This window comes from Mchenga conophoros, linkage group LG23 (assembly GCF_057382185.1).
Source record: "Mchenga conophoros isolate Kocher_MC1m ecotype Shallow Benthic linkage group LG23, M_conophoros_male_GT1.1, whole genome shotgun sequence".
Classification (NCBI taxonomy): Eukaryota; Metazoa; Chordata; class Actinopteri; order Cichliformes; family Cichlidae; genus Mchenga; species Mchenga conophoros.
Genome location: NC_140547.1, coordinates 24,370,522 through 24,393,113, shown reverse-complemented (window position 1 = coordinate 24,393,113; position 22,592 = coordinate 24,370,522). Strand labels below are relative to the sequence as shown.

At 40.4% G+C, this 22,592-nt stretch overlaps 1 long non-coding RNA gene across 1 annotated transcript; it reads right to left on the bottom strand.

Annotated features, from left to right (window-relative positions):
* Nucleotides 1-2,665: 2,665 nt before the first annotated feature.
* Nucleotides 2,666-4,733, bottom strand: LOC146547275 (uncharacterized). Its single transcript, XR_014890835.1, has 3 exons — nt 4,645-4,733; nt 3,640-3,732; nt 2,666-3,509 (listed from the first exon to the last, which is right to left on the bottom strand). It is a non-coding gene; the product is annotated as an uncharacterized LOC146547275 (long non-coding RNA).
* Between the last annotated feature and the right edge of the window lie 17,859 nt (nt 4,734-22,592).

Sequence of the window (22,592 nt, the reverse complement as noted above, 5' to 3'; positions counted from 1 at the left end):
CTGCAGAAACTTTGTCTAGTAAGTTGTGGAGACATTCTCATCATCTACAGTACAAAATAGCATCAAAAGAGTCTGAATATCTGGAGAAATCTCTGTGTGCAAGAGACAATGCCAAAAATCTACACCTGATGCCTCCGATCTTTTGGGAATGCTTCAAAGTGGAAAACTCTTCTGTGGTTAGACAAATAAAATATGAAATTGTTTTTGGAAAACATGGCTACCGTGTCCTCAGGTCTCAAGTGGAGAGGGACCATCCAGCTTCTTATTATCTCTGAGGTCAAAAGCCTGCCTTTCTAATGGTATGACAACCTATGGAACTGGCACCTTGCACATGTGGAAAGACACCAGCAATATGGAAAGGTATTTACAGGTTTTAGGGCTCCCATGCAGATGCTGTCTTTTTTTAGGGAAGACCAGAGCTGTAAAATAACTTTGTTAGCTTGTACCACTAATGGTACAAAAGTTGCTAGCTTTGTAGCACAGACCAAAAAGTCTTATGCTTTATGCTTGTGCTACCAAAACGTAACACAAGCATAATATTCTCTCTTTTAAATATCTTGCTTCCCACAACGTAAGGATCGTCTAATTTACTCTTTTTTGCTGCTTCTGAGCAGTATTGAAAAAAATTAAAGTTGCTTCTTAATCAGCCAACTTTTACTTTCTTGTCACACATACCCTCAACTGGAAGGTTGTGTTTTAGTTTCATCCTGATGAGCCTGTTTTCCTTTAAAGGTTTAAAACATCACTTGAAACAGTCAAAGTACAGCTTTTAAATTCCATTAGATTCTCTGAGCGGCTACCCTACCCTAACCTATCTACCAGTGGATTGGAGATAAACATAAAAGGAATTGTGGGAATTTTTTTAGAAGTCAAGGCTAATAACACTGACATGATAACAATTTACTACCACAACACACTACATTGCTACTACTCTGTAGCATTGTGACGTACCATGGCTTCACAATAAAACTAAGTGGGTAGCAAAGCTGTTGCGCGAGCGTATGCAAGACCATTTATGGCACAGACAGTTTTTTTCATCACATATGCAATGTATATATTGCACTGTACAGCCCTGAGGAAGATGATGTTAAACTGAATACTAAGTTGTTTACAATAGCGTGGCTTCATAGTAGGAAACTCTAGTTGGTGAACTGGCTTGCCTGGTGTCCAGACCTTTCACCAGTTGAGGACATTTGGAGCATCATGAAACCAAAAATACGACCTAGAAGATCCAGGAATGTCGAGCTAGGATCCTCTACCAGAAAAGAATGGGACGAAATTCCTCTCCCAAAAGTCCATCAGCTGCTCGCCTCAGTTCCCAGATGTTCACAGTTAAAAGTAGAGCGGATGCTCTAGAAGACCTTTCTTTAAAACTTTCTCAGTTTACATGTTTGATATGTTTTTTTCTACTCTGAATAAAATCTGGTTTTATGAGATTAGCAAATTGTTTTCTTTTTTTATTTACATTTTACACAGTGTCCCAACTTTTTGGCGGTCTGGGTTGTAATCGCGCACATTCTGAATACATATTTACGCACTTTTTGTACACATCCACAAATCTCAGAGCATATTTAGAGAATCCTTTACACGTTTAAAAATCTAATTACACAGAGAGAGAGACAGAGATTGCAAAAAACCCACATAGCTCATCATACACATCCACAAATACAATATTTCTTTACATTAGCAGCACCGGCATCTTCATAACCAGTAATATGTATTTATTACAAATGGATAGTGAGACTCTTACACTTGTTTTAATTGTTTATTTATGTTTGCCTTCATAAAAGTCTGTATGTAAGCCTGTGTAACCAGAATGATCCTTTTCAGGAGATTCAGGAAGTCACTGCTTGCCAGTGCATTTCTAAAAATCTATAAATGACCTTAAATGACTTTTACAAGTGAAAAGGATAGACATACCCTCCAGTCATGACTTTTATTCTTTTTATTCATTTAGATATAGAAATACACAGGATTTTACACATCTTTGATTAAGGTTCAAATAAGTTTAGACCAAGCAGAAACTTATAAACCAGGTTAAAAATGAAAAAAAGGGCTTCAAAAGTGAGTTAACCCCCATAGGCACCCATGTTAATGCCTGATTTAATAGCACAAATAAATGTGTTTACCACCTGATACCAAGCCTGGTTTGGTCAATAGAACTCTCTGGGTGTTAAAAATCATATTAACCTGAATGCCACTGGTCACCACATCTAATTGCTGGACTGATCGCCCCTTTATGTTTGTGGTGTTTTTGGAGCATTTTGAATGCAGTTGTTTGGAAAGGGTTAGGGTTAGTATTTCTAGTATTTTATTCGTATGATAGCAAATATTAGCTGGTATCTGTGTCCATGCAAAGGACCGTCGATCCCCTACTTCCTTTAACTGTTTGCTTACACAGCCATCGAGCTAGACCTTCACTCTAAGAAATAAAATGTTGTATTTACTCCACCCAGTTATGTCAACCGGTTCCACACAACTGGGTTAGTGAAATATAAAATGTATGATATATTTAATTTGAACAACAAATTTTAAGTAAATCTGATAAATCTACTCACCCAAAACACGCTCTACTGAAACTATAGGATTAAATCACTTTAACAGAATTGCAACTTAGTCTATTTAAGTTTGTAAATTAAATAAATCGAACACAAGTTTATTCAGTTAACCTAACTTTAATAACACTTTGTGTAAAACTTGTTGAAGCACACTTTGAGCAATTCAAATGCTTCTAGATCTTTTTCCCCAAACAATCTTTACATATATTCAAGTGCATTTTAGGTGCAGGAAGACAAGATACAGAATGTCATGTTAAACTGAAATGATTAAAACTGGAAAGTGTTGTGATTCCAACATTTTTAACATTAACATGACTTAATTTAAACTTGATTGGGCTACAATGAAAAGCCCACAACACAGCCCTGCAAACAGCAGGTAGAAATTACTTTTGTGTCATTTTTGTCCATATTTAGAAAAATAACCTTTGCTTCAAAACTTAAACTGAAGTCCAAAGTTAGGAGCAGTCTTTTTCAGTGTAGTTGGATGTTGGTAAAGGTTCAAGAACAAAGAACGCAGAAAAGTGAAAGGCCTTGCAGAAGTTCTTGTGGCAATTCAAACTGAACAGTTTATGAAGTGCAAGGAGAAGGGTTCGAGAACCTTAAAGTTCAGTGTCCTCTATAGTTCACTGCAGGCTGTTTCACTCAAGCAGTTTGTTTTTCAGAACCTGCACCTTCATGGATAGGTTGTTCCCATCCAACTCCATCAGCACCTTCTGAAGAAATTCAAATGTGTATTTCAGGTGCTTTGGGTAGCTCAGATTTAGACTATAGATTAGTCCAAGCAAGAGGGCACAACCCTTTGCCACATCACTAAGAGCTTGCAGCACAGTGCATCCTTCTATGATGACACCAATGTCCTCAGGTGTATCTGCAGAGTTTGCTCTCATGTCTGACAACATAGACTCCCAACGTCAGCTGCTCTGTTTCTCTGCTTGCACCAAGATCCACATCCTTTAAATAAAAATTAAAAAAAGATAAGTTAATTGCGTACATATACATATGGACAAGTAAGTCCACCTTCCATTTCCAATCCCAAATTTAAAAAAGGAAAATAACTGATCGTTTTCCTTTTTTAACTTACCAAGAATTCCTTGAACAGGTCATCTGGCTTTTCATTTAAGTAGACACAGACAGCTTTCAGAATGCATTCCTGTCAAACATCAACGCTGGGATTCTGGTGGAGATAAGAACTCAATATGAGAGAAGTTTCCTATTTTGGTTCCTTTCAACCTCTTTACAAAACAAAGTCAAAAATATTAACACATAGCAGATATGTGATTAAGCAATGTTTCATAACTCACATCAGTGATGTGCAGTGAGGTTCATGATTGGTAAGGCACTGACTCCTCTGTGTCAGATTAACAAATATATGAACCCAAAAATCGAAGCTTTTCAATTTTGACATTACGTGAAAGCTTTCATTTTTGCTTTAATCAATTCTAGATTGTTCAACAATATATTTAATAATTGTGCCCCTAAAAATATTAAAATTAAATAGAAGATTAGAACTGGGCAATATGGACTTAAAATCCTATCATGACATTTTGTGGATAACAATAAGTCTGTGAAGGTTCACAGTCATCCAGGTCATCGTAGTCTAAGGAGCTTGGAAAGAAAAGTGAAGCTTCTTCAGTGAAGATTTCTGACACTAAACCAGAAATCAACATGGAGTCGAATTCTTTCAAACAATGTAGCAACTTAATTGATGCACATTTCTAAAATACACTACACATTCATTTCATTCTTCAAACTACAGGATCGCTGGCGCTCCCAGTGGTCATTACTGATGTCAGGGAGCAGGTGCAGTAGATGGGAGTAATTTTAAAACTGTCGGTCTTAGTAGGCAAGTCTCATCTTAACAAGAATCGCAAAAGATTTTGGAAAATTACACCGAAGCAGGTTCAACAATATTTGTTAAATGTTTTCATACTTCTAACATGTGAGAGAGGTATACAAGCTAGAATGTTAAAAAATTTGCCAGGCATCATTTGTTTAAAAAAAATGCAAAAGTATTCCCGAAAGTGTCAGATGTGTATCAGTTAGTATACATTAATCAAATTTGTCATCCTTAAATTGTTGAACTTACCAAATAATCCTCAGATGGCGATGGATTCTATCCAGGATGCTAAGCATATGCAAGTCTCAGTTGAAAATGGCGGATGATCAAACTTCCACACTGCACATGTGCAAACTCAGAAGTACGGAGAGCCTATTAGGACAATCCTCTTTAAATTAAAGTGCTCTTCATTTTAAATGAACTTTTTACATTGGATTTAATTTACTGCATTTTGTTGTATTGAAATATTATGTTGTTAATTAAATTCAAAACAACATACTTGTGTTTAAAGTTAAAAATCAATTGGTGGCATTAGTTTTAACATGAAGCATTTACATAATGCTACCAACATCAGTGTGTCATTTCTTAGAGTGTTGGATGTGAGTGTTTGTGGGTAAAGGGTTAGCTGTTCATCTGTTTGGTTAAAGTGTAGGAAAACTATTAGAGGGAATTAAAATGAGACAATGTGTATTTTCATAACTGGAAAAGTTAGTTCATTGTAAAAATGCTGGGTGTTTTAAAAGACTATTTTCATGCTTTGACAAAGAATCCATTTTGTTTCTTTCAGTGCTGATAGTCTTCACGATTAAAGGCGTTGCATCAATCCATATTAATCACTTTTTTTCGCTGTCAAGTAGCTTTTGTCATTTTGTGAATCAGCTCCATTAACACAAATGTCTGTGGCAGCAGCTGCCACAAAAAAGCCATAGATAAGCGTTCATGGCTTCACTGAACATGTCCACAGCCACATGTATACAGTTATAAGAAAATGACTATAACACATTCTCCTTTGATTTCTTCCATCAGTCTGCTCCACTTCTCTTTTCTTCAACAAAGAAACGCAGAGAGATCTCTGGCCTGAGCTGATCCCAGACCTGCAGGGGATTTCAGCTACCTCCGAGCTCCCCAGACGCCTCCTTTCATGATTCCAGGTAACTCCTCCATGCGGTCTTGCAGCTCTGTTGCTCACTTGCAGCGTGCTAGGAGACACAGAGGAGAACATGCTGTTTTATCACTCTTCTGTATTTGTCAGGCTGATGTGCTGTTTGGTGTGCAGAGCTGCTGAACTGTGAAGTGCCGGGGGCGTTGAGAATAAAGAAGGACCTGGCAGTATATGAACCAGCCAGCCTGTCCTGTGTGCAGGTGAACTGCCCAGGGCCTTTGAGGGCTGCCTGGAGAATTGATGTCAAATGAGAGTGACTTGAGAGGTTGGTCAGGTGCATGAAATATGTATCGAGGTGTATTCCAGCTTCAGCGAGAATGTCTTCCTTTCCTCGGGTGATTGATGGATTGATTTAGACTCTCAAACTGGAACCAACTGTACTGCCCCGGGAGGAAAGCCACACCCAGCAGGCCATCCCTGTGCAAAATCAACCAGACACAGTCAAAACGAGAACAGTGAGGCTTATAAAGTTGCAGTTTTTTCTCCATCAGATCAGGCTGTTTTATTTGCCATGCTGGAACTGCGACTGTGCCTCCACTCTGCTGCTCTGCCACCAGTGAGAGCAGCCCTGGGGATGCTAACAAAGAGACGGAGAGTACTTAGGATGTAAAACGCACAAAGCCGCAATGTAAACACTTGTCTTCCTTCATATTAGATTTTCCATCATCTTCATTGCTCCGTCTTTTGCCGAGAAGCACATCTCACACTCCGGCATTTCAATTTGCAACGCCGCCTCTCCAAAGTACATGTTCATTTATTGCTGTTATTACTTTGTCATGTTGGATAAATTGATAACATGACATAACTTGTTTGCTGCCTTGTTGCGCTGGCAGTCTGATTATGAGGTCAAGTGCGTTAACAAATGACAAATGCGAGAGATGGGAGAGTTGCCATCCGTTCGCTTCGAGTCACTTCTTTTTCCTCTCCTAAAATTAAGACTGCTGCTCTGCCAGGGGTGAGGCAGATTGCAGGTTTCTCTTTGCAGAAATAATTCACTCTAACATATCAAGCTGTGGAAACTAAAGTCTAATCAGTAGCAGAAGAAACAAGAAAGCCTGATAGTCGATGCCTTTGGGTTGTTTTTGTGGTATAAAGCATATTGAACAGTTTGACTCTTTAAACTGCAGCATATGTAGCATTTTTCATGTTTTAAAAGATGCTTTATTGCCAACGCCTGGTTAGACCGTAACCTAACTGTAAAAATGAGAACCCCGCGATCCAGAGGATCTAGTCTCAGTATCCTTCTTACATTCTCGCACAATGCTAACAGCAAGCAACAGCTAACTTTAGCCTGGATATGTAGCTCGCTGATCGCAACAGACGACCTCCTCCTGAAATTCTGGACCACAACACCGACTCCACATTAGGACAAAAATCCAAACCTCGGCTACTTCTCTAAAGCACCTTTTTCATTAGTACCTACTCAGATCGATCGACTACAACCGAGTACTAGCTTGTGTGTGTGCTTGCATCTTAGGTGTTAATGCATTAAGATGTTTTAGGTGAGAATGTAATGGCGTAAACTTCAAATCTGTGGCCGATTTGTCAGGTTGTTTTCCAAGGTGTCCACTCCTGCTAGTGTAACAGCCAGAACGCCTCGTCAGCTATCATCTGTTTGAACCCGTGATGTCCTGCTTCTCAGCCCGTTGCTCTTTAAAAACCCCTGCTGGCCTTCGCACAGTGATGGAAGTTCAACACAATTTGCTTACGTTGCTTTGAACTGGTTAAATTTGGGTCCATAGCTAACCGGTTTTGGCTGAGATTAAAGTTAAGCTTCAAAACTGAATAATTTTATTCAACCTTACTGGAATGCTGTCGGTGTGTTTTGAACTGAGTCATTCACGCATCTCTATCTCCTGATGTCCAGATCTGTCATCCTTGTTTTACCATCTTATTTTGAATTAAAACTGACATTAAAGTATTTTAATCCAGGAAGGAAAGTGAGTGTTTCCACCAGGAGCAGAAACATCTGGACCAGCATGTTGATGCTGTTCATGGACAGAACCTCCAGAAATCTTTTACTGCAGTTTTTACTAATTATTTCACAGCGATGGTCCTTTTAAAGTCGAGCATTTTTCCAATGTGCTTAAAATTTATGCTGTGCAGATAAACAGAGAATGTTCACTTTCAGAGTAAAAGTTGCACCTTTGAAACACACTGGTTAAATTGGTAAGACACAGCGTTTACTTTGAAGGCAAACATTTCACTTTTTCAGCATTTACTACAGCTAAAGAGTAAAAGGAGAGTATGTGCGCACTACATTTAACCAAATTAGTCGCACTGAAAAACAAATGTTTCCTCAGAATTCTGACTTTAATTCGTTTACATGTAAATTCTTTTGTTATTTTGATTATAATGTAAAACTTAACTGATCAAATGAAATTAATGCATCTGGCATGAAGTTATTTAATCCAAGCATATTTTACTTTACACAACAACAGTCTCCCCCTTTATATTGTAAGGTAAAGACCCTAATATAATATTATTATATTATATTATTATAATAATAACAATATTTTATTTTCTTTGCATGGAGATTTTTGATGACATCCATCAACCTCCAACTGGTGTTTGGGGGATACACACTTTAACCAAGCAACTGAAGGTTTCCAGGGGGTCACCACCCAGTCTCTACACAGCAAATCCAGCATGTCCAAATTAACACTGTCGGATTTGATTTCAACACTATTAAAGTGTCTATATGGGTCCACACCAGAGAGTGTTAATTTAACTCTTTTTGGAGAGTTGGTACGTTAACTCTGATTTAGTGTTAAACACCAAATCTGTCTGGAGTTGATAATTTAACACTTGGTGTTAAGAGTTTATATATTAACTCTCAAAGAGTATTTTAGTTTAACTACATAAGAGTTATCTTCTAATTCATTCTAAAAAGCGGGAATTTTACTGTTCTGAACTTCCAGAAATTTCTTTTGGAAATAAACATTTACTAAAAAGATGCAATGGTTTTTGAAAAACATTTATTCTGAACTGTGCACCACAATTTCAAAACATTTTCTGAAAGATGTAACAGTATACATGTTCTCACTTTCATTAGAATTTTGTTTATCAAAAGGTCTGACATGGTAAATGCAAATAACAGCATTCTCATCACTTATTTCTTCAATACAATATGCATGTCCTTCATTCATCACTTTGTGGAACTTCAACGGACTTCTGCTCTCCCCCGTATTCCATCTTCACAAGCATATCCTGTGCGGAGATTGAATAAAAATTAGTTGACACTAATTAATGGCACAAATAATCCAGTAAACAATTGCAGCACAGTAAAAAAAAAAAAGGAATCCTCTTTGAGCCATTACTTGTGTAAAGTATTTTCCCAAAAGACAAGGACACAGGCAACAGGTAATACTGAACTAAATGTAAAACCTCAACCTTTTTCATTTTTACCTAAACCGTGTGCACAAAACTCTGGATGGATCTATGCTAACGTAGAACCCAGTCAGGACGTCTGCTACTGCTGTTTGCTCGTTTTTTTTTTATGGGCGATCGTTTTCAGGCTTCAAGTAGCACCATTATACCAACATTTCACATTCTAGACATTGTTTTAGGTGTATTTGACCAAAAGTTTGACTGAAAATTCACATGCAAGCTTTTTTTCAGTGCTGTGGTATTTGCCCGCAAACAATACCTTTCAGCTAGCTAAAACAGAATATTATGCTATCAGCGAGCAACATGGCTAATGCCTTTCACACAGCTTTGTCTCAACTCCAAAGAGCCACAGAAGTAAAAGCTCATAATAATAATTGAAACAATCTTTGAAAAAATGACTTACCAAGCATGGCAAACAACTCAAATATGTAGAGCAAAATGTTCTGAAACGGCTTCACTTCAGCTTCGATTGGAGCCGTGCTGGGGGCGGAGTCTGTGAATTTACTCTGTTGGTGTCATAGCCCCTCTAGGAGTTCAGAGTTAAGAGGTCAAGAGTTAATGTTTCCATTGTAACACCTCCAGATTTGACAGAGAAACACTCATTTTTAACACTCGATTTTAACTACTATCATTTTACACCTCAGAGTTACATTAAAAGAATGTGACTCTGCTTAGAGTAAAATTAACTCTACTTTTGCAAGAAGACTATTAACACCAAAACATTTAACACTTTTGAATTTGCTGTGTAGGCCTCCATGACTGAGCCCTATACTGTCACTCAGGTATACCTACAGTATAAAAGCAATATACAGTGCACTGGTTTCCCAGTCGCTGTACTTGCATATGTTCAACGTTACAGTACAGGACGTTTTGGACCCCGCTAGCTCATGCACAGAATGGAAAAACAAGCACCAAACGCAAACATAAAACACTTCTGGTGATTATTCGTCTAAATGTGTGATAATGTTCACATTTTCTTGTAGCTCAGGCAGAAAAGATGTCAGAAATGTTAAGTTCAACAAGGCCAGAGAGGTCATGAGTTTAATGGCATGATTGGGTAAATACAGAGTTCAAATTTGGCTCCAAGATTCCTAACGATGGTCCAATTCCTGAGGAATTGGCAGTGATTAAGAGGAGGCCGAAGCAGGAGGAAAAGCCCTGTCAAGGTCAAAGAGGGCTCGTGATAAAGGTTGCTAAGCTACAATCTGTGACAGGCAGAGAAACCTGAATGTGTGTGTGACTCAAGAAACTACAACACACTTTACCTCCAGGTCTTAATTTACAGTGAGCTGTCTTTAAAAAAGAAAAAAAGGGAGAGCTGTACGTGGCCTTTCTCTCCCACACTGGTTTTTCAGGCTACTCAGAAGGTTACATTTAACTCCAAATTAGCTCTCAGGCAGCATCTAAAGGTTTCACGAGGATCGGAGCTGAGCTACAGTAGGACCAAAGATAACACAGAACCGAGAAACAGTTGAAATGTGAGCCTGTGACCCCAAATATTTCTTCGGCAACATTCGTATAATTGATTTAAATTCCATTTACTGCTAAGAGGTGTGCAGATTGAAGTGACCTCTGCCTAGGAATAGAAGTGGAAACAATAAAAAAAAGTACTGAAAAAAGCGCTCGATGAAGCGCTCAAACAGCTGCGAATGACGCCCTGGCAACACCATACCTTCAGGGGCCCAAGTGTACCGCCTGTCCTCAGGGGGACGACTGTACTGTCAAAGAATTCCCATTATGCATTATCACAAAGTCAGACAGCAAAATCTTCAAAACCAGTGTCTGTGATGGGCTAAGAAAGAGCTGACAAGAGAGCGCTAGCCGCCCCCCTCCTCCCCGCCACCCCCTCCATCTGAGTCACTTTGAAAACTTAGCAGATCCACCTTTTAACAATCCTATGGGGATGAATCAACCTTGCGCTCCTATCTAAGACGGTACAACCAGCACACCTAGAATTACAATGGAAGCACATCAAGGGACGGCCAAGCCTGACTGACAAGCGCTTCCCCCCCTCCATAAAAGAGCCGGGCTGCCTTCATTTGCATGACGGGGTTTTGGACTGGTGGTGAGAGTTAATCAGGGCTTTCCACTGTGCCATAGCAGGGGCTCTCTACCCCCACCACCACTGCTGCCATCACCCACCACCACCACTCTTTCCCTTCTAACCGAAGCACCCTTCCCCACGAGGGCCCGCCGGTGAAATCCTCTTAGTGGCAGTAGGCTAAAAGAGGAGTTTGCACCCACCTTGCCTCCTGGGATGGCTTTTTTTTGTGGGGGTGGGTGTAGCGCGAGGCTGGCCGTTCTGGGGGCTTCATCTCCATCGGGACTGACCTCCCTTCCACTGCCTGGTACCTCCTATTAAAGCAGCTTTAATTACAGAGATGATTCCTCCACTTCCTCTGCTCCTCCAACTAACACCCCTCCACCCTCCCCACCACACCCCACGCCTATCTCTCCCTCTCCACAGGGGAGCACTCCTTGTCTCCTCTCCATTAAGATTGAGAGAGTGAAGGGGAGAGGAGCCCGCAGAGCCTACCACTTCCACACATTCAGCGGGGAGCAAATACCATTTTCAGCTTCAAATGTCTTTTCACAGATTGGGTTTATTCATTTATTTTATTATTTTTCTCCATAGATTTTTTTTTTTGATCTATGAAGCAAATTAAAAATGATTCATGTGTTTGAGCTTACTTGGGGTGCGTGTGATAGTGTATGAAAAAGAAATGCATGTGGGAAAGTGGGTGTGCTTTCAACAAAGTTGGACAGATTGAATCGGGAGCTCAGATGTCAAAAACGTAGCACCAACTGTGGTTCTCGCCGTCCCAGGGATGATTAGAAAGTAAAGATTGCAATGTTATCTCCGTCCTTTGGCCCCAAGAAGAAGCAAAAGACTTCTTAATCTACATCGTACAAGAGGAAGGTGATAAAATCACCTTTGTTGTCCACTTTTTACCCGTCCACGTCCAGCCTCTATTACACCGGGATGGTACCTGAGCGCGGGAGAACTCGGGAACCATTTTTTTCCCTCCATTTCACAAACAGCCAACTGTTATCAGTTAATTCCAGCGAGGGATGCTTGATTTATGCTTCCTTGGATAATAAAGTACAGTATCGCTAACATGTGTAAAGTGTTCCCCAAGCGCCACCTCTGTCTCCTTGATTAATGCCGATTTAATTAAGCGGCGTGCTAATTAAGCAATAAATAATGACAAGGTGCGCATTTATGCAAAGATAATAGCAAACCCTGGGTGAAGTGATACCCCGGAGAAGTTGCCCAATCAGATCATTTCTTTGGACAACAATGGGGTGAGATTAAATGCATCAAGCAGACATGTTTGACCATTGTTATGCAGTGCATTATACACGTCCGATAATCATCGCAATGTCTATTTGCCCTGAATGTATTTAGAATTATAATTAATAGAGCAATAATCACCAGGCTATTATTGAACATGCTACCGGGTGGGGGTGGGGGGGGGGGCTGTGCTGGAAGTGCATTTTCAGTGCTGACTGAACTTTCTGCAACTACTTTGGCTACACTCCTGTACCAAAAGTTAAATATTAAACCCATCCATATTTTTGAAAGTAAGATGCCGTCCTTAACGTGGGCGAAATCCGATAGAGCCATTAATCAAAATCACGCCCCACTGTCCCGAACTCCACAATCTGAGCGGCAAAATAAAATACCAATTTCCTCTTGTTTAGCAACAGCAGCAAAAGTCCTCGAGTTCCTCGCCACCGTACGTACCCGCGTCACTTTTCTGATCATCCGCTCACACGCCTATTTGCGGTAAATATCCTCCCACCCCCTTCCATGTCAAATGTCTCCACGTACAGACTCCTGATATGTGTATAAGAAGAGCGTTATTTACACTGATTAATGGTCCCAGCTTCAGCGGGGTGTAAGCCGCTCGCGTCCAGACAGCAGTGACAAATAAATCTATCAATCATAAGAGGGATTTTCTAATCCCCGAGCCATCAGACAGAGTTGCAGCCTAAACACTTTGTCACCGAGCGAGCTGCCCTCCGCTCACTGTAAACATGCGCTTATACAGCGAACACAGCGCTTTGAGCGACACAGCAGCCTCCAGGTCGCTATGTATGGAAGCATTTTCATATTTAGCATGATTCAGCAAGAAACCCCTCAATGAGGGATTTCTGAAATTCAAGAATGGTGGAAAAAACTGCAAATATTTCACTTATATTGCAAGTTTTGGCCATAAAAAGGCAACCTCACCCTTAAAAGATGTATGTTATGGAACATTTCCACAATGTCCTTCATGGTGAGAATGTTTAAGAAAGCGTAGGCTAGAAAAACATCTCCAGCTGACATTTTGGCACTTTATAAGTCTATTTGAGCCAAAAGAGAGGAGTTTAGGTACACTGCACAATGCTAAGTAGAGACATCAATCGGCATCCGAAGTCCTCATGGGTCTATCAGCTCCAGTGTAACAGCATGGCTGTCTATTGCAGAACAAGCCCCTGGTTGCTCTCAACCATCTGTGACTGAAAACAAAGACTGTGATCACATTAAAACACCATGGAGGGAAGAGGAAAAATGTATCAAACTGCAGCACTTTCCATAATCTGCTCACAGGTCTCAGCCATTATACAAACACAGGGCAAATTCAATAAACCTACAACTGCCATTTAATTAAACATTTGGCAGCCAAAATTCAATTAGGCAATAATAGCTAATTTCCAGAGATGGCTAATATGTTAGACACAGATAGGAAACTCCAGGTTGATATCCTGTGTCAATTCCAATTATTTGGAGCTCTCCTTTTAAAGCTGCTTTGGCAGATTACGCAATGCCTATTTTCAAAACAGTGTGACTGCGAGGCAGCGTGTGTCCCTCAGGTGGCACAAGGCAATGTTATTATTTTTTCCTCCATCCAAGAATGCAAATTAATAGTTGCCATCTAGTTGTGGTTGTTGCGGCGACGTTCGTGCCGCCATTCGGTCCCACGTGGAAGTCAAAGTAAGTAATGCTAAGGGAAACCTAATAAGATCTTGCAGGGGGGGGGGAAATGATGATTATCTTTAATCACTAACCTGCCTCTAGTGGCACCACCGCATTATCCAGCACCTTCACTCCTTATAAAAATATCTATCACACACAATACAGGGGCGATGAAAAGAAGCAGCGGTGACGATGGGAGTGGAATGCCAATGGCCTCATTACTTGTCATAGCACATTGTAACTGGAAATTGCTTCTTTCAGGTTTTGTTTGCTCAGGCAATTACAATAAACTCTCGGCTTGACACGTTGTTTGCACAGATGTAGGACATTAATAAACATGAGCTCTAATCTGAATTATTGAACTGCTTGCCATAATTCTGACAATGGATTTGGAGCCCCTAACGGATAGAGGGACAGGAGGAAAGGGGACGGCAGGGATCCCCAGGATACTGCCCCGCTGGTTGTCTCTTATCACCTGAGAAATCCCCTAATTGAATGTTGGAGTGTGCCGCACAGCCCTGCAGGTATTCCTAAACTTGGTTCAGCCTCCTTGCTTGTCAGACACTGGCGACTGCCAAAACACACATGAGCTGCATGGATCTGACATTTCCTGTGAAAACTGATCATAGGCAAAAAGGAAACAAGAAGGAGAAAGACACCGGAAAACAATCCAAGAAACTGACAGGGGGAATATAGAGAAATTCCAGACCTCTTATTTTTCTGCTTCTAAATCAGAGTTACAAGTGGCCCAGGGGGTAAATCTGCAGCAGCCAGTAGATACATGGACAAATTACCTCAACTAATTTGACTTTGACCAAAAGGTTAATAGTTAACTAAACAGTAAATGTTAACAGATGTCACGTACAGAATAATTATTTAATTATTTGTGTCACGTGCACAAATAATTAAAGCAGAGGCATTAACAGAAATCATTAAATCTGCTTGGTAAATGTTTGGCTAACAATTAAAACTGTTGGATCATACTGGACATTATTGGGTAATCAAAAATCAACTGAAATTTACTAGCTAAAATTATTGCTTGCAGATGAAATAGCTAAAGAAAATGCATAAACAGCTAAATGGACAGCTAAAACTAAAAAGACATGGCTAGCTAACAGGATGGCTAAAGCAATTAAACCATTATTTAAAAATAGATAAATACCTAAAGGCATGCTTAGATAAACAGAATGGATAAACTAGATAGCTAACACAAAAAAGGCCAAGGATGAACAAAATAATTTAATTATTTAAACTCAATTGGAAACTAATTTCAACAAAAAGCAAATATTTAAGCTAAAAAGTTAGAAAGGTGCTAACTTGCTAGCTAGATGCTAGCGACAGTTTTAGCTAATAATTTCAATGTTTATTTTTAGCTTGCTTTTTCAGCAGTTTATCTTTTATCTTTAACTAATACAGTAGTTAAACAAAAATGCTAAATAAACAGCTGAAAGTAATCAGTAAATATAAGAAATAGTTATTAATTAGGGTAACATCTAAAACTGATACATGTTATCATTTCTTAATTTGAAAAGCAAACTTTCTTCTTTCTTGTTTTCTAGTTTTCACAGTTTCGCTACAGCTTGGTAAGTAGTTTGCGAATGGCTGTAGACAAGTCAGCGTCTTTCACACAAACACTTGGGAGTAGTCCAAAATGCTAACAACTAAAGCAAATCAAAAAGTTGTAAAGTTGTACCCCTTTGCAACCACTCTCAACCGGTCGGGGATATACATTTCGCCATCAGGTCTCTATAGCCCAAAGTCCAGTTCCAAGTTAGTACAACAAAACATGACATTGCGTTACACCCAACTGGTCTCGCTGCCAGAGGTTTCTTCCTGCTAAAAGGCACTTTATTCATCCCACTGTCGCCAAGTTTGCTCAGAGGGGGATAGTTTGATTGTCTGGGTCTTTACCTTACAATATAAGGTAAAGCCTTGAGGCAACTGCTGTTGTGATTTGATGCTATATAAATAAAACTGTGGTGTGAAGAAAGGGTTATTGAGTTCACTAGAGCATCCCATATGAAACTTTTTAAAGCAATGCAAATATATTTAGTATATTATTGTTAGTATTAAAATAGCATTCAGAGTTTAACTGTAGGCAATCAGAGATGATTTTATACTCAGACTAGATTCTGTTCCTCTCACCACTGCTGTACATATTGCACTTGAACAAATATATAGGCAAAGCACAGGTTTCATTCCTCCAGAAGCTGCTTGTCCTTTACTTTCCTTCAAAGTTTCACCAAAAAATGCTGGACAACCAGCTTCCCAGGCAAGCGTGTAGTGGGAATATCTACAAGAAGAATGCAGGAATAGCATTTTTTGTCCTCCTTTTTTGTCTGAGGAATCTTAAGATGTTCAAAAGGCATAGCAGAGGGAGGGCCTGGCTATTCTAGATAATCAAAAAGACTATGCGGACTTTGATCACCTGCATCTCATTCAGTGCAAAATTACTGCGGTGGGGTCCTTGGCTTCTCGACATGTGAGCAAGATGGAAGCTTATTATACTGTACACAGAGGCAGACAGTGAAATGAAAGAGGTCTTTTGTCAGTTCTTTGATTACAGTAAGGCATTGTGACTGTTAAGCAGACTACCAGCAATTATGAGAGCCTGAGCAAGTGCCGATGGAGAGTTTAGGATGGAGATGTAGCCAGACAAAGGGATGAGGGGATAAATAGAAATGTGGTAAAAGAGACAGAGGAGGGAAAAAAGTGACAGACTGGACTGACAGAGCTGAACGTCCCAGCCCTTTTTTGCAGATACAACCGCAATCAGCTGTAAATGATGATACAAGCACATATGGGTCATGAGAACGTCAATGAAAATACCTTCGGGAACACTGTTGTGCCTGATTGTTTTGCCTGTTTGGTTGATATAAGCATCTGAAAGCACATCTCGGTTGTTTGCTGTGGGTAAACTCGGCTGTTTTATACCCTTTGATTCCCTACAACAGGCAGTATTAGGTGAGAAGTATGAGGCCCTGCATTTCCATGTTGAGCCCTCCCATCCTCCCTCTTTGCAATAAATATTGACAAAGAACGTGAGCCATCGCCCCGTCACAGGTTGTTAAAAGCAAAGTTTATTGTGTGTTTGCTGTCTGCGAGCATACACTATGTGTGTGCGGGTATTTGTGTGTATTTGCACACACATTAGCATATCAGTGTTTACTCCAGAAGTTACTGTGAAGCGCCCGTTTCTCCTTGGGGAGAGCTGCTTGGCAAACACCTCGGAGTAAACAAGACAACCAGTGACAATATGCTAATGGGTCGATTCATTATTCCCCTCCAACAAGCTCCGCCTCGCAGAAGACACCTCAGATCTCCAACATCTCCATCACATTTCGCATTTAGGATCCACGCGCAACAGCGCTGCTCCACCCCTCCCGCCGCCGCCGCCTGATTAATATCTCATCAAGCGCTCCACTTTTCCTCCAAACGGCCCATCAGTCATGTGGCTCAACAATGTTTCACTTCTGACATTGTCAATCTTCCGAGATTGCACAGAGGTGATGCTCTAAATAAAGTTGTTCACTTTTTAATGCTGCGTAGATTGATGCCCGGCTCGTCAGGAGTGCCCTCAAAAAAAAGATGAATCATTGACAAAAACCTGCACCAATCTCCCGCATTCACGCACACAATCTTCTTGATGAAGACGTTTCAAGCAACCACCTTGAGCTGCACTATACAAGTCAATAAGCAGCCGGACGAACCAGCTGGAGGGCTAAGCCTGCAATAAGGTTTCCCTTTAATTGAATTGGACAATGGATTGGATTTATTAACTCCACAAATATTTACTTTGTTGCCAGCGGCCTAAACTTATTACTCTCCTATGGATTTCTCCTCCTACACATTTACTGTTGTAACTTGCATCGCTCCGAATCATATCCACAAGCCAAAGGAAGACCTCTTAACGATGCATGAGGAAAAGGCCTCATATATGGCACAAGCACCGCATGCTTCTATTGATTTGCCAACAGAAACATATAGACTGGGTACAGATGTGTAAACATGGATGTGTGACTAAGCTACTGCCAAACAGTATTTGTGCTGCACGCCCAAATTACCCCCAAAATGTCAATATAATTCCTGTCGCTATAAATAGGGTCAAAGTCACATTTCAAGCTTCTTTGAGATGTAAATATCTAAATATCTATCTGTGGCGCTAGCTATGACTGAGCATTCATCTCGGGTTTAATCAACAGCCTTGGTGAGAAGAAACTCTCATTTTGTGTTAATTTAAACCTGCTACTTCGATAGTTAGTTCCTCTGTTTACTCTTCTGGGAGCAGTGCGAGCTCAGGAGTGGTTCTAGCTCCTCGAAACTCTTTGTAGTGCCAGGTTTTATAGTAATGTGGCACTCCATTTATGAAACAAAAAGCTCTTGCGCACTAGCACCTGTAACTATCGAGGTTTTTCCATGAACTTTTCAGCTCCAGCTGTGTGTGCGTTTGGAGCTCTCTCTGTTTGATTTGAATGCAGATATATATTATTTTTTGGGGTTTTTTGGGGGGATTTAGACCCAAAGATTAGTAGAAAATGCAATTATTACCCACAAATCTGAGGAGTCCGTAGGGAGGAAGAAAAATCAGGTGATGCTCACCATATTCCAAAGAAGATTTCCAAGTTATGAAGCATTGCGAGCTCCTGAGACACAACTCATAATTCATCAGCGCACTGGGGTAATTTATTTCCCTTGGTTTTAATATGTTACAGACGAGTGCTCGTGTGTCTTTCTGCCATCAGAGCTTTACTACATAGAGGCCAGGCATGTAGCGGGGACTGCCGCCCAATACCTGTGGTGCCTTTCATGGTTCAGGGCCCCCTAATTTCAGTGGGAAGTTGCACATATTTCATGGACACATCCCTGCTACAGAAGAAGACGAGGAGGGAGGGATGGATAAGAGTAGCGGGTTGGTCTCGCACAGGAGGAGGCTGATGATGGACTGTGCCTCTTCCTCCTGTGCATTGCAGGCCATCCACTTTACAACAGAAGGTTCTGGATCATTTGGTCCAGCCGCTGGCTGCTCTACAGCTCACACAGTTTGAGATCACCTGACTGTTTGATTGGATGAAGGGTAAGAAAGCTCAGTGTGGGATTCAGGCTGTTCAGAATGTGGATGACACATAGTCACTATTTCTCCCTGTAAAATTCACAACTTATATCCTTCAAAGTGAGCAGCTCTGGTAAGGTGCTGGGTTCACAACTCTGTTCAAATAAATATGCAGCTACTTTGGTTTTCTTTTAAAAGCATAAGTATGTTCATAATAACTTTCACATCTGTTATTCCAGGACTCAAATGTACACATGACGTCTTTGGCGATGTATTTTCGAGCAACACCCACCTTATTAGCATGCCAGTGGACCTTCGTTTAGTAGTTAAGTTTACCTAGCTGTAAACTGGATGTTAACCGCTTCTCCATTGTAAGGTTACATGACAGGCTTGCCTTGCACACACCCTGCTCCCTAAAGATCCTTTTCAATGTGATTTAAATGGCTTGAGTCTGTGCTGATGCTTGAAAAGCCAAACTTTTCTCACCTCTCCGCCAGAAGTAGAACATACAATTTTACTCAGTTGTTAGTTCTCAAAAAGGGGGTGTGGGGATGCTAGAAGTCTGAAATAGTCCTTCAAACAATTGGCTGTATCATTAGAAAGTGTATATTTACAGATGGTGGCTATTTGAATAACACATTAGTTTGTCCCTGCAATCGTATTTTTGGCAGATAATTGTGACAAATCACAGCAGTGTGCCATCAGCTGCCACCATTCACTTCTCAGTGCAACAACTCCATCCAGCTTTTGCATAGCTTGGCTTATTAGCCACTTAGATAACTGGTAAGCATTTCAAAATATCAGGGGAAAACCTTTCCTCCTATGTAAAGTGTCCTTGGCCTCAAAATGTGTCAGAATCTCTGAGTTAGGCAATGCAACGTGTGACCCTGTGCAATATGACTGAGGAGGGAGGCAGCTGAAGCCTGAAACTTTAATATGTGAGTCCAGCCAAACAGTGAAATAATGAGTTCGAGAGGCACTACAAATGTACTGAATGTCATAGAGTACAACACTGACCAACAACATCTCTAATCAGTGAGCAGATAGATATTTTAAAAAAGAACAGAAACACAAACCGAAAGCTTCCCAAAAGGGATGTTTTTGCAGCAATCACTTCAACATGCACTTTCTGAAATGCAAATCAAATAATTCTGATCAAAAGGTTTAAAATAAAAGAACTGAACGGATATTTAACACGGATTTAGTGTGTTGTGGTACTAACTAAATGTCTAAATCCAGGGCACCAAGGAGACTGCAGTGTACAAAGCAAAAATGGCGAAATCAGCTACAAAGATCCAGAGAAAAACAACAAAAAGTCAGCAAAGATTCATGCTACAGTCACAGTAGGGAAATAATGGTTGGAGACTGTAGCATGACCAAACTTATTGCAACTGTGTGGAATAAATAAATAAACTTTCAAAGACAGGGCGACTACACTTCACTTCATTGAAACAATAAAGCAGGACTGCAGAGATAATTTGATCTTTTAATGTAATCTGTTTGTGATAAATGGTCAAAAATTTCAAATCTGCTGCTGAATATACTTGAAAACTGAAACTCAGATATACTTCTACTATATTTGCATATAGCCAGAAAACAGCCAGTTGGCAGCCGGTTGTATTGCAATACGTCACAGACAAGTTTATGCTCATTGGACAGATTGAATCACAACGTGTTGGCAATCTGTTTGTGTTTATAAATGAGACACTGTTTGCTAACCTTCTTGGACCATGATAGGTTGGCAACAGGTTGCTTCCTATTAGGCAATCTGTGCGATCACATTGTGACCAAAAACGGTTGTGCAGAAGTTGAGGTTGTTGTGTTGCCACAACTACTGGCAATCGCTAAATACGTATGTTCCAGGGAGAGAATGGTAACAAGGCACAGTTTAACTCAATCGGACAATAAAAAGTGTGGGAAAAGAACAAAGGCAGGAAGTGAAAACAGCAGTCACATTAGAAAATACCCTTCAAAATAAAAGCGGACATGAAATATGGATACATAAGAAAAGAAAGATGTAAAAGATCAGATGACACGTGACAAAAGACACTTAACATGAGAGAAAACTAAACATCAGTGGCACGAGTCCAGCTCATTTATGATTAACAACAACAATTAAATGATCTTATGGAGATTACACAAAAACTTTTTTTCTCCCCAATATCCAAGTAAGAGTAAATCTATTCCCAACACCACTGTTTTTGTTTCAGCAGCTAATACTCACCAGGTGTGCCAGCTGGTTGCTTAGTAACATGAATTAGGATAATGGTGCCATAGACTCAGACACAGGTGATTGGAAGAAATATCAACATATTAATCAAATTGTAACATTTGCAAATGTAGTTAAACTTGTGAACATTTTAGAATCAAGATTATGGTTAAAAAAAAGGCAAATGTTTGTTTTAACACTGGGTCACTGGGATGTTTTGGTTGCTACTCTGTATATTGTTCCTAAATCATCCTGTTTTTTTAGCTTTATTAATGTAATTGATGTTACTGAGTGATGAACTGGCAAGCCTGGCTTGTATTAGCTTTTATTTTGAGCATTTATGAGGCAATGATGTTTTTCCAAGCTTAAATCATGAAACATTCCCATGTCGTTTTCAGGGTTTATCCTTTTTTTAAGAAAAAAAGAAAAACACGTGTCCAATCCTCGTAGCTAAACCTGACTCGGAGAAGATTTTCTGAAGCACAAAATCGGGACACCTGATGGAAATGGATGCACTCTGCACTCCCGCGCAGCCATTAAACAGCCCATTTTATGCATGTGAGATTATCAGTTCCACTGTATCATTCCCCAGGTGTGCTGGAGTAGGGACCTCGAGTGTTGTCCCAGCTGTTTGGATTGCCTCTCCTCGGAGCTGCAATAATGTGGTAGATTCTAATCAATACTCAGCGCCTGAAGAAGAATAGATCACGGAGCTACAGCTGGACTCCACCTCACTGTCCATCCCCCTGCTGGTTATGAATCAGCATCCTCTCCCTCCAGAGGACAAGAAAGCAGTGTCTACACACATGCATATAAACACAGTCTCCAAGAGAAGCTGAACCTTGACCCCTGACATTTGACCCTTGACCCGTCTGTCTGATGGCCTATTGATTACGTCTGGCCTCGCCTGGGTAATTGTTGCCTCACAATTACTTCACATGTTGTGTTGGGGTCTGCGTAACGGCGATTTGGCCGTGTGAATATTGCACGAGAGCACTCGAGACCGCGGGACACAAGTCTCGCCTCATTTCAGGAGATTACACCGCACACTGGACAGACAATTGCTGACAGAGTTCTTGTGGCTTCAATGAAAAATAATTGCTTTCCATACAAAAAACTGTAATGTTTCAGATTGAAGGGTGAGGCTGAAATAAAGAAAAGTAATCAGGGACATTTCTGGCTTCTCTAAAGGAGAAGGGTCTGAGGCATGTCATGTGGTACACTGAGGGGCTGCCTCCTACTGTCCAATTTCCTGGCCTCATTGCGTGCGTAACCATGAGGAAATGAGAAGCCAGCCCCTCTCTGGGTTTGCAGAGTCACGGGTGGCATTTCAGAGGAGGGGCGCCTGTTTTGGTATGAAATGGATTTGAGTGTCTTTCAGATAAATTCACAATAAAGATCTTGCACCCCATTTCATACATGA